The following is a 13,736-nucleotide window of genomic DNA, read 5'->3' on the forward strand; positions in this document are numbered from 1 at the left end:
TGATTTTACTTCTGTCCAGTGGAGTATTCTATGAGGACTGCTTAGTACAGGAAACTTTTTTTTATCCGGCACGGACGGGACCGACGTGGTGCCGGTTCATCAAAAATTCCGGATAACCGAAAGCTATAGTAAAAGATAGGGAGAGCTGAGAGCTCCGTATAAAGCAACAAATGCAAAACAATGGCCACAAGTTCCAAGCGTCTCTGTAGCTTAGCAACAGCTGCAGCCACACCCTTGCACAGCAACATATGGAGGAACGCAAGTACAATATGAAGTGAAACCTACTCCTGAATTTTGCCGGTTAACCGAGATTTCCGGTTATTTAGGCGCCGGTAAATCGAAAGTTTCCTGTAACTGAATCAAATGAGCTTTATGAACAGGAACGTGGAAGAGGCAGCAGGGTGAATCTCAGAGACTTGACAGTTGGTGTTGATTCGAGCATCTTTAATAATTGTTGTAACTTAGAAAGTGAAAGTGCCACTAGTTTAAATCTAGCAATGATTCAGCCTTTTAGAGTAAGAAATATTCAAACTGAGCTGTGCTCACTTAGGTGTCAGTGTCTGTGACACATTGGGCGCTAAAACCACAACTTGTAACCAGCTCTGCGACGCGGCAAAGTATTTTTAGCTCAAAGGCCGTTTCAAGTACAGCTGACAAGTTCATGTCCCCTCTCCTCTCTGCTCCTTCTTCACCACACTGTGGGGGATGTGATGCAAAAATAAGTCAGAGAGAAAAGAGCGTGTGGAAAAAAGCCCTTTCACTCCATTTACACAAACAGGAGCCGAATTCGCCTACACAGCCTGAAACAAATATGAAAAGGGTGCTAAGATTTTTCTGTATCTGCACCAACTCACTGAGATCAAAATATTGTTATTGAATATATTTTCTTTAATTTTTTTCTTCTTTCCTTTACCCAACTCCACAGTACAACTTGGTGCAGTTTTCCTTCCCAAATCCAGAGGATATGCTGTAACACTAGTGGGAAAGAATGAGACATATATCTGTGCGTGGCTGTCTGCTGCTGTTCCTGAGGGTCTGCTTCATTAGAAGCAATGTTCAGGTATCCTATCCAATGTCGCTACTACCTCCTCCTTTACTGCGACATTGGCATCATCCTTTTCTTTAGTGAAGACAGTTGCAAAGTACTCATTTATTACCTCAGTCATATCTCTGCCTCCACAAGGTAAAGATCTAAAACCTCACATAATTTCCACCAGGCGGGAAACCTTCCATGATTGCCAAGTGCTGGCAGACCTTCCTTGACTGCCAGCTGACCCTGAACTGTTTTCAGCTACTTTAAAACTTGGACTCTCTCAGGTAACATAAAGGGAAATATGTAATGTATGTACCTTTAAGGGGGGGAACTACTTTTTACAGCTCATGTATACTGTAGTACCGGCAGTGGCCACACCTGTATATAGCACTGAGTAGTAATCTGTACAGGCAGTTCCAGTGTGAGCCACGTTTAGTAAACACCTGTTGTACCGTTTCTCCTGCAGTCTGTGTCTTATTATACACGGACACAACATTGGCGACAAGGCAAGCTCGAACCTACCTGCAACTCTGCATCACCTCCCGGGGATTCGTTCCTGGAGATCAGTGGATTGGAGGTCAAGGCCAGAGACTCGGGCGTCGACCACAGGCAACCGCCCAGTCATCCAGCAGAGACTCGAGAATTGCGGGGGAGGTTGTCGAGAGCCAGGCTTGGCTTTCCAGTCGAGGTGGTCCAGCGAAACGGGCTGGCAACAGGTAGTGCGCAGACCCTTCCTGGACAGCGGCGGGCTAGAGCCCGACCGAGCGGCACAGCAAAGGGCTGAGCAGCGTCGACGGGGGAGAGAGAGAGAGGGCAGAGCGCACAGGGCACAGCTGGTGTTCAGGGGCCGAGCAGCGTCGAAGAGAGGGAGAGAGAGACGCGCAGAAACCCGTGAGGCGCCGCCATTGCCACGAGGACCGCTGAGAGCGGCGTTGGCAGCAGCGCAGGAGAAGCACGCGAAACCTACAGGGCGCCGTCATTGCCACGAGGACTGCCGAGAGCGGCGTTGGCAGCAGCGCAGGAGAAGCACGCGAAACCTACAGGGCGCCGCCATTGCCACGAGAACTGCCGGGAGCGGCATTGGCAGCAGCGGGGGAGGAAGGAAAGCGCGGGAGACGCCATTTTAAGTCATTGGGAGACGCCATTTTAAACCACACCCAAAATGCCGAAGAGTGGCAGTATCACCGCATTTGACAATGAAGTCGAAGATTGGACTACATATGTCGAACGAATAGAGGTGTACTGCAAGGCAAATGAGGTGTCAGATGACAAGAAAGCGTCGGTATTGTTAAATTTAATGGGTGCAAAGACGTATGGTTTATTACGAAATCTAGTAACCCCAACGAAGCCAATGGAAAAGAGTTTTGAAGACATAGTAACTGTTAGATCCGTGATTCTGAGAGTATGATGTTTTTCAATAACCACACGGATGCGGTAACTTAACAATCAACAGGTATTTACTAGAGTAGGGTAGTCTCAAGACTGGGGTACAGAGGCATGCTCAAGGCTTATATACAGGTGTGGTCACTGCCGGTACTACAGTATACAGGAGCTGTAAAAGTAGTTCTCTCTTAAAGGTACATACACTACAATTCCTCCCCTTTTAGATTAGTAGTACCATAATATTCAAATAACAATTAACACTTTAACATGTACATTAAACAACAATAGTCCATTTATAGATTCAGTCTTTGGGGCGGCTTCCTGATCCTTTCGGGATAGCACCTTTCCTGAGGTTCTTGTTCTTGGTGCGGAGGCGATTCTGGCCCCTTTTCGTCGGTTATTTCATCCGTTTCCACTGCTACTGTTTCTGAGGTAGATGCTACCGGTATGTCGGGTTCATCCCCAGGGACGCGAGACATGGGGTTGACTCGTTCCTGTGACACTAAGATCTGATCGACGTGGCGTCTCACAATATTCTCCCCGACATCCACTGTGTACATTAATGGCCCCTGCCTTGTGCATATCGTTCTGGGTTGCCATTTCTCTGTTCGGTAGTCACGGGCCAAGACTGGTTGTCCTACGTTGAAGCTCCTTGTCGGCTTCTCATTGATGTGCTGGAATTGTTTATCTTCAACATTTCTTCGCACATTTGGTCTGAGCAAGTCCAGACGAGATCTCAACCTTCGGTTAAAGAACATCATGGCCGGGGTCTGGTTGGTAACTGCATGTGTCGCGTTTCGGTAGGCTAATAAGAAATTGTCCACCTTATGCTGTAGTGGAATTTCATCGTCGCACATGGCCTTTATCGCCTTCTTAAAGGTTTGTACGAACCTCTCAGCCAATCCATTGGTGGCTGGATGATACGGGGCGGATGAGTAATGCCTTACCCCATTCCTTCTCATAAATTTTCAAAATTCTTCTGACACAAACTATGGTCCATTATCAGAGCAAATCTGCTCTGGCAAGCCGCTCCTGGCAAATATGGTCCGTAGGACTGCAATCGTCTTCTCTGTAGTGGTTGAGGACATTTTTATCACCTCAGGCCATTTCGAATGAGCATCCACTGCTATTAAGAACATTGAGTCCATGAATGGACCAGCGAAATCAATATGCACCCGTTGCCATGGAGAGGAGGGCCACTCCCATGGGTGTAGAGGGGCATGTGGTGGTGCATTTTGGACCTCTGGCATCCTGAGCAGCTCTTGGTTAGGTCTTCGATTTGTTGATCAATTCCCGGCCACCACACATAAGCCCTAGCAAGGCTTTTCATTTTCACTCCCTCCAGATGACCTTCATGAAGCTCATTTAGCACTCCCTCCCTTAACTTAGGTGGAATCACCACTCTGGATCCACACATCACTGTCCCCTGGCATACTGACAGCTGTTCTCTTCTGGATGAGAATGCTGGCAACAGTGAGTCGCCATGTGTTGGCCATCCCCTCACCGTCAAATCATATACCCGAGACAGCGTCGGATCATTGCGGGTCTCCTTCTCTATATCCGCGTTCATTACTGGCAATCGTTCAATTATTGACGAATAAAATATCTCGATAGGATCCACTGCTGGTGCTTCCTCCACAGTAGGCAGTGGCAGGCGCGATAGCCCATCAGCGTTTCCATGCTGTTTCGTGCCTTTATATTCTATTTCATATTGATTTGCCCCTAGAAACAGGGACCATCTTTGTAACCATTGTGCAGTCATCACTGGAACGCCCTTCTTAGGGTTAAAGATGGAAACAAGTGGTTGGTGGTCAGTCAGCAAGGTGAACTTCTGCCCATGCAGATAGTGGTTGAATTTTTTTACTCCCCATACTAGGCTGAGGGCCTCCCTGTCAATCTGGGCGTAGTTGCGCTCGGCTGAGGTTAGTGACCGAGACACAAAGGCTACTGGCCTCTCCAACCCGTCTGGGGATTTGTGCGACAGCACTGCTCCAATACCATAAGGTGATGCATCACATGCCAAACGAATTGGTAGTGCTGGGTTGAAATGGGCCAACACCTCTTTTGATGTGATCAATTCTTTACACTTCTGGAAAGCTCGTCTACGTTCGTCATTCCATTTCCATGGTACCCCTGTTTGCAGTAGGGTGTTCAGTGGGTGTAATACCGTGGACAAATTTGGTAAGAACTTATGGTAGTAGTTTACCAGCCCGAGGAACGACCTCAGTTGTGACACATTTTCCAGTGCTGGAGCCTTGACTACTGCCTCAATCTTTTCAGGGGACTTATGTAACCCCTCTTCATCGATGACGTGGCCACAATACGAGATCTGCTTCTGGAAAAACTCGCACTTGTGGCGATTAGCTCGTAGCCCATATTTCTTTAATATGGTGAGCACCTTCTCCAAGTTGGCGAGGTGATCACTGTCATTTTCGCCCGTGACCAGGATGTCGTCCAAATAACACTGGGTCCCTGGAATCCCTTGCAGGACTTGATCCATCGCCCTTTGCCAAATAGCCGGAGCTGATGCTACCCCGAACACCAGCCGGTTGTATTGATAGAGACCTTTATGAGTGTTAATCGTAAGGTATTGTTTCGAGGCTTCTTCTACCTCCATTTGCAAGTACGCCTGGGCTAGATCAATTTTGGTGAAGCATTTACCTCCAGATAGCGAGGCGAAAATATCCTCAATTCGTGGAAGCGGATATTGTACTGTGTGAAGAACTGGGTTCACTGTCACCTTAAAATCTCCACAGATGCGGACCTTCTTTGGTTCCCCAGGCGTATTACTCAACGACCTCTTCATTACAGGAACGATGGGTGTAGCCCACTCGCTCCAGTCTACTTTGGACAATACTCCTGAACGTTCCAACCCTTCCAGCTCTGCTTTGACAGCTGGTCTGATCGCATAAGGCACTGGTCTGGCCTTAAGAAACTTTGGGCTTGCATTTCCCTCTATTTCAATCGTTACTATTATGCCTTTTAGTGTTCCGAGTCCCTCCTGGAACACTTCTTTTGCGTCAGTTAGCATTTTTGACAGTCGTCCAGCTGTGACGTCGTCATCCTTTTTGGCCTCAACCTTCAGGGCCTGTATGGAATGCCAATCTAATTGTATCTTCCGGATCCATTCACGTCCTAGTAGTGGTGGTCCTCCATCTGGCAATACATATATGTCCATTTTAGGTATTTCCTGGCCTTTATATATCACTTTCACCCTTATTTTTCCTTTGGGGTAGACTTTTTGCCCCGTGTACGTCTTCAAGACAATCTCTGTAGCTTTCAAGGGTATATGGGAAAATAGCCGCTTGTAGTCCCTTTGGTTTATGACTGTTAGGGCTGATCCTGTGTCCAATTCCATTTTCACTTGGACTCCGTCTATCTTGAGTGTAACCCAGATAGTCTGGTGATCCTCCATTTTGGTTACCTTATGTAGTTTCAGACAACCCAGCTCCTTGCTTCCGGAGTCTGTGTCACTTTTCTGTTCGTCTGAACTACTGTCCATCACCTTATGTACCTTTTTGTACTTCTCCTGTGGAGATTTCTTACTGTTGGTTTTCTTCCCAGACCTGCAGACTCTTGCTATGTGTCCTGCTTTTCCACACTGTCTGCACACTTGGTCCTTGAACCAACAATCCTTCTGGTCGTGTGTTGTTCTGCCGCAGCGATAGCACTTCCCTGTCCCATAGGACATTTCATTGGTGCCATATTCTTGCGGTCTCCGTTGTATCTCTGCAGCGTCCCTTGCGGCTGCTTCGTGTGATACTGCCATACTGAAAGCCTTGTCCAGCGTAAGATCCTTTTCTGACAGAAGCCGTTTCTGGGTTCCTTCACTTTGCAGCCCACACACAAACTTGTCCCTTAACGTATCTGCTAGTCCCGCTCCAAACTGGCAGTGTTTCGATAGCTTGCGCAGTTCCGTTAGGTACTCAGCATTGCTTTCGTCTTTGTGTTGGTTCCTTTTATGGAACTTAAATCGTTCTGCTATCAGCAGCGGTGTGGGGTTTAAGTGGTCCTGTAGGATTTCTACTATGCTTTCGAAATTCTTGTTCACAGGCTTCTCTGGGGTTATTAGGTTTCGCAGTAACCCATAAGTTTTTGCACCCATGGAATTTAACAAAACCAGTGCTTTCCTAGCATCTGGCACTTCATTCGCCCTGCAGTACACCTCAATACATTCCACATATGTCGCCCAATCTTCGACTTCATTGTCGAACGTAGAGATACTGCCACTCTTCGGCATCCCTGGGTGTGATTTAACTGTCAAAAATGGCGTCTCCTGCGCTTCCCCTTCTTCTCCGCTGGCACAAAATGACGCCTCCCGCGCTTTCCTTCCTTCCCGCGCTTGCCCTTCTTCTCTGCTGCGGCTTCTAAAAATGGCGTCTCCCGCGCTCTTCCTTCTTCTCCACGGCTCAATGGCGTCTCCCGCGCTCTCCCTTCTTCTCCCCGCGGACACTGCTGAGCCCGGCTGTGCTCTGCACGTTCTTTTTTTTTTTTGTGCGTCTTTCCCGTTTCCGCCGCTTGGTCCTGAACCCGGCTGCTGCTTTACCCTCTCTCTCTCCGTTTTGTTTTTCCTCGACACCGCTCGGTTTTCAACCCCTGGCTGCGCCCCGTGCGCTTCACCCTCTGTCTTACCCCGTCGACGCTGCTCAGCTTTCTCTCCGCCGTCGGTCGGCTGCAGCCGCCGCTGTCCGGGAAGGGTCTGCGCTGTACCTGTCGTCAGTCTATTGCTGATCGTCGTGGCTGGGGAACCAAGCCCGGCTCTCCACAGCCTCCCCTGCAATGTTCACTCTCTGCCGGGCGACTGGGCGGTTGCTCGTGGTCGACGCCCGTGTTTCTGGCCTCGACTTTCTTCCACCGCCCTCCCGGAGTGAATCCTCGAAGGGAAATGCAGAGTTGCAGGTAGATTCGAATCGACACTCGTCGCCACTGTTAGATCCGTGATTCTGAGAGTATGATGTTTTTCAATAACCACACGGATGCGGTAACTTAACAATCAACAGGTATTTACTGGAGTAGGGTAGTCTCAAGACTGGGGTACAGAGGCATGCTCAAGGCTTATATACAGGTGTGGTCACTGCCGGTACTACAGTATACAGGAGCTGTAAAAGTAGTTCTCTCTTAAAGGTACATAGACTACAGTAACGATACTACAGGAACATTTAAACCCCACACCGCTGCTGATAGCAGAAAGATTCAAGTTTCACAAACGGAACCAGCATAAGGATGAAAGCAATGCTGATTATTTAACAGAACTGCGCAAACTATCGAAACACTGCCAGTTTGGAGCGGGACTGGCAGATACCTTAAGGGACAAGTTTGTGTGTGGGCTTCAATGTGAAGGAACCCAGAAACGGCTTTTATCTGAAAAGGACCTTACGCTGGAAAAGGCTTTCAGCATTGCGGTATCATATGAAGCAGCAGCACGGGGCGCTGCAGGGATACAACAGAGACCGCAAGAATATGGCACAAACGAAATGTCATATGGAACAGAGAAGGGCTATCGCTGCGGCAGAACAACACACGACCAGAATGATTGCTGGTTCAAAGACAAAGGCCTAGAAATTGGGTTTTGGCGCAGCGACGGCTTTAGCGCCGGAAGTTAGTGCCGGAGCTAAGTCGCGCTGGGCGGGCCAAAAATTCAATAGTTCTGCGCCCAAATGGCTGCCGGCGCTGCTGAGAGCTGTTTGCGCCTGAAAACTGGCGCTACGCGCTGAATATCGGCGCTGCGGCGCCCGCTGCGGTGCGGCAGGTTCGGGAAGTGCAGGCCTCCTCCTTCCCTTAAGGAGGAGCTGCCTGCACCCGGCCGCGGCCCGCGAAAATCATTGTAAAAATGAGCCCGGCACCTCGGACAAGTGCCGGGCTTGCTTCTGTTCCGGGGGGGGGGGGGAAGTCCGGGGAGGGAGCTGCGGCCAGGCGGCCGGCCGCCGCGGGGCCTTTAATGCGCCGGCGCAAAGTCATGTAAGACTCTGTTGCCAGAGTCTTAGTTGCGGCTGCCACGGGCGAGGCGGCCGCAACTGAATTTCGGCGCTGGGGCCCGTCGGCATGGCAACTGGGACGCTGCACACACCGATGACGTCATCGGTGCCGGCGCAGCGCTACCGGTCTACCGCAGCGGAAGGGCCCCAGGCAATTTCGGCGCCGGCACCAATTGCAGCGCTAGGCCCTCTAGCGCCGCAAAATCGGCGCTAAGGGCACTGAATTTCTAGGCCAAAGTGTGCAGACAGTGTGGAAAAGTAGGACACATAGCACGAGTCTGCAGGTCGGGAAAGAAAACCAGCAATGAGAAACCTACCAAAGGAAAGTACAAGAAGGTACATAAGATGACGGAGAATAGTTCAGACGAACAAAAGAGTGATAACGACTCCGAAAGCAGGGAACTGAGTTGTCTGAAACTACATAATGTGATCACAATGGAGGATCACCGAACCATTTGGGTCACTCTCAAGATAGCAGGAGTCCAGGTAAAGATGGAATAGGACACAGGATCAGACCTAACAGTCATAAACCGACGGGACTACTAGCGGCTATTCTCACACATAACCTTGAGAGACACAAAAATTATTTTGAAGACGTACACGGGACAAAAAGTCTACCCCAAAGGAAAAATAAGGGTGACCGTTATATATAACGGTAAGGAAACACCAAAACTAGACCTGTATGTATTGCAAGATGGAGGACCACCATTACTGGGATGTGAATGGATCCGGAAAATACAACTGGATTGGCATTCCATACAGGCACTGACTGTGGCTGACATAAAGGATGACGACGTCACACCTGGGCGACTGTCAAAGATCCTAACTGACGCGAAAGAAGTGTTCCAGCAAGGACTCGGAACACTAAAAGGCATGACAGCGACAATTAAAATGGAAGAAAACGCAAGCCCAAAATCTTTTAAGGCCAGCCTTATGCGATCCGCCCAGCCGTCGAAGCAGAGCTGGAGAGTCTGGAACGTTCAGGTGTACTGTCCAAGGTAGACTGGAGCGAGTGGGCTACACCCATCGTCCCTGTGATGAAAAAGTCGTTGAGCAGCACGCCTGGGGAACCAAGGAGGGTTCGCATCTGTGGGGACTTTAAGGTAACAGTGAACCCGGTCCTTCACACCGTACAATATCCACTTCCGCGGATTGAAGATATTTTCGCCTCGCTATCTGGAGGGAAACGCTTCACTAAGATTGATCTGGCCCAGGCGTATCTGCAAATGGAGGTAGAAGAAGCATCAAAAAAATACCTCACAATCAACACCCATAAAGGTCTCTACCAATACAACCGGCTGGTATTCGGGGTAGCATCAGCTCCGGCTATTTGGCAGAGGGCAATGGAACAAGTCCTGCAAGGGATCCCAGGGACCCAGTGTTATTTGGACGACATCCTGGTCACGGGCGAAAATGACAGTGACCACCTTGCCAACCTGGAGCAGGTGCTCACTAGATTGCAGGAATATGGGCTCCGAGCTAACCGCCCCAAATGCGAGTTTTTAGAAAACAGATCTCGTATTGTGGCCACGTTATCGATAAAGAGGGGTTACATAAGTCCCCAGAGAAGATTGAGGCAGTAGTCAAGGCTCCAGCACCGGAAAATGTGTCACAACTGAGGTCGTTCCTCGGGCTGGTAAACTACTACCATAAGTTCTTGCCAAATTTGTCTACAATACTACACCCACTGAACACCCTACTGCAAACTGGGGTGCCATGGAAGTGGAGTGACGAATGTAGACGAGCTTTCCAGAAGAGCAAAACACTAATCACATCGAAAAAGGTATTGGCCATTACAACCCAGCATTACCAATTCGGTTGGCATGTGATGCGTCACCCTACGGCATTGGAGCGGTGCTGTCGCACAAATTCTCGGACGGCTCAGAGAGGCCAATAGCCTTTGCGTCACGATCACTAACCTCTGTCAAGCGTAACTACGCCCAGATTGACAGGGAGGCCCTCAGCCTAGTGTGGGGAGTGAAAAAGTTCAATCACTATCTGCACGGGCAGAAATTCACCTTGCTGACTGATCACCAGCCTCTTGTCTCCATTTTTAATCCGAAGAAGGGCGTTCCGGTGATGACTGCGCAGCGACTACAAAGATGGTCACTTTTTCTAGGGGCGCACCACTATGAGATTGAATATAAGGGCGCGAAACAGCATGGAAATGCTGATGGGCTATCACGCCTGCCACTGCCTACTGCGGAGGAAGAACCAGCAGTGGATCCTGTCGAAATATTCCATTCGACTATAGTTGAATACCTACCGGTAACTAACGCTTGTATCGAAAAGGAAACCCGAAATGACCCGACACTGTCTCGGGTATATGATTTGACGGTGAAGGGATGGCCAGCACATGGCGACTCACTGTTGCCAGCATTCTCGACAAGGAGAGAACAGCTGTCAGTGTGCCGGGGGACCTCGATGTGTGGATCCCGAGTGGTAATTCCACCCAAGTTAAGGGATAGAGTGCTCAATGAGCTTCATGAGGGTCATCTGGGAGGGGTAAAAATGAAAAGCCTAGCCAGGGCTTATGTGTGATGGCCGGGAATCGATAAACAAATCGAGGACCTGACCAAGAGCTGCTCAGGATGCCAGAAAGTCCAAAATGCACCACCACAGGCCCCTCTACACCCATGGGAGTGGCCCTCATCTCCATGGCAACGGGTGCATATTGATTTTGCTGGTCCATTCATGGACTCAATGTTTTTAATAGCCGTGGATGCGCACTCGAAATGGCCTGAGGTCATCAAAATGTCCTCCACCACCACGGAGAAAACTATTGCAGTCCTACGGACCATTTTTGCCAGGAATGGCTTGCCAGAACAGATTTGCTCCGACAACGGACCACAGTTTGTGTCCGAAGAGTTCCGGAGGTTCTTGAAAAAGAATGGGGTAAGGCATTACACATCTGCCCCGTATCATCCAGCCACAAATGGATTGGCTGAGAGGTTCGTACAAACCTTTAAGAAGGCAATAAAGGCTATGTACAATGACAACATTCCGCTGCAGCACAAGGTGGACAATTTCCTGTTCGCCTACCGGAATGCGACACATGCAGTCACCAACCGGGCCCCAGCCATGATGTTCTTTAACCGAAGGTTAAGATCTCGCCTGGATTTGCTCAGACCAAATGTACGAAGAGATGTTGAGAGAAAGCAATTCCAGCACATCCATGAGAAGCCAACAAGGAGCTTCAATGTAGGGCAACCAGTCATGGCCCACGACTACCGAACAGAAAAATGGCAGCCAGGAACGATATGCACACGGCAGGGCCCACTAATGTACACAGTGGACGTTGGGGAGAGCATCGTGAGATGCCATGCTGACCAGATCCTAGAGTCACAGGAACAAGTCAACCCCATGCCTCGCCCATACGTACCTGGTGATGAACCCGACGTACAGGTCGCATCTACCCCAGAAACAGTAGCATCGGAAGCTGATGAACCAACTGACGTCAGAGGGCCAGAATCGCCTCCGCACCAAGAGCAAGACACTCGGGAAAGGCGCTATCCAGAAAGGATCAGGAAGCCTCCCCAAAGACTGAATATATAAATAGACTATTTTCAGCTAATGTTGCATGTTAAAAGTGTTAATTGTAATTAGTTTGATATTTAATTGTTAAATGAGTGTTATGGTACTGTTAATCTAAAAGAGGAGGAATTGTAATGTATATACCTTTAAGGGGGGGAACTACTTTTTACAGCTCATGTATACTGTAGTACCGGCAGTGACCACACCTGTATGAGTGTGGGCCGCGTTTAGTAAACACCTGTTGTACCGTTTCTCCTGCAGTCTGTGTCTTATTATACACGGACATAACAAAATAGAAAATGATTTTATAAGTACATAGATGCAGAAAAGATTTACTAACCTGATAATATGGATGATGAGCTTTAGTCATGAGACTAGAAAAACTGGATCTCTCTTCTTTAGAACAAATGAGGTTAAGAGGAGACCTGGGGCTCGATTTTCATCGGGCCGTTGAGGCGGGATTGGAGGCGTGTGGGGGGTTAAAATTGCAAAAACTGGCGGGCAGGCCCAACCCCGCCTCCAAGCAATTTTCATTAAATTGTGTCTAATGGTCCCGTCTCCGTCCCGCCTCCAAGAGGTGGGATAGGCTGTTAAGGCCCTTAACAAGCTCTAAATTGCCTCTATAATGCCATTTTGAAAGGCCTTTGTGATTTTAACTCTTTTCCCACGTGAAGCACGCCTGTTCTGAAACACGAATGTGAAACCTGGCGGGAGCACAATTGGATTGCTGACTATCAGCTGCAGCTCAACCATTAAATAGATTTGATCAGCCATCATTTGCAGGTGGCAGGACTTTGTTGTCTCAGGTCTGGGGGAACTTTTAGAAGGCATAACCACAGCTGTGGAAGTTTGGAGCCTGACACCAATCTCCAGTGTGACCTCCTGGGAAACCCCTCTCGCCACCTTCACTGAGTGCTTCCTCAACTGAGGCATATACCAGAAGCATGGGAGCCATTTATTTCCTTCCCTTCTGGACATTAGATGAGGACGAAGACCAGCCGTGGCACCAGCAGAACCGTGAACAACAGCAGCACCAACGGCAGCAGCAACAACAGCAGCAGCACCAACAGGAGCGCCAAGCTGCTGCTCAACCACCTGAAGCTGCACAGGCCAGAAGGGGCCAGCACATGGAAGCCCGTCGGCGCAGGAGATACCCCCCAAACAGGGTCGACAGACACAGGGTCAGCTACCTCAACATGTCTGAGCAGCAGAGCAAAGGCGGCTCCGACTTTCGCGAGAGGTAGTGGGTGACATCTGCGCAATGCTGCAACAAGACCTGCAGCCCTGAGGACCAGGTAGACAACCCTTACCAGTGGCCGTCAAAGTCACCACCGTACTCAACTTTTTTGCCTCAGGCTCATTCCAGGGATCAGCAGCAGACATCAGCGGCATTTCCCAGGTGGCCGTACACAGTTGCATCACGCAGGTAACCGATGCCCTCTTTGCCATCGCACACAATCACATCCATTTCACCAAGGATCATGCAAGTGTCACGGTGCGTGCGGTTGAATTAGCTAATCTGGCAGGCTTTCCAAGGGTGCAGGGCGTCGTTGACTGCACACATGTGGCCCTTAAGGCACCCCATCGCAATCCAGGTACTTTTGTCAACCGCAAGGGCTTCCACTCCCTTAACGTTCAGCTGGTGTGTGACCACAAGAAGGAAATTTTGCATGTTTGCGCCAAGTACCCTGGCAGTTGCCATGACTCCTTCATACTGCGCCAGTCAAGTGTGCCTCCGCTATTCAGTCCGCCAGACCAACTTAACGGATGGCTACTTGGAGACAAGGGCTATCCCCTGAAGACGTGGCAAA

Source organism: Somniosus microcephalus, chromosome 31 (genome assembly GCF_052327205.1).
Source record: "Somniosus microcephalus isolate GS21.2 chromosome 31, FLI_Smic_1.0, whole genome shotgun sequence".
Taxonomy (NCBI): Eukaryota; Metazoa; Chordata; class Chondrichthyes; order Squaliformes; family Somniosidae; genus Somniosus; species Somniosus microcephalus.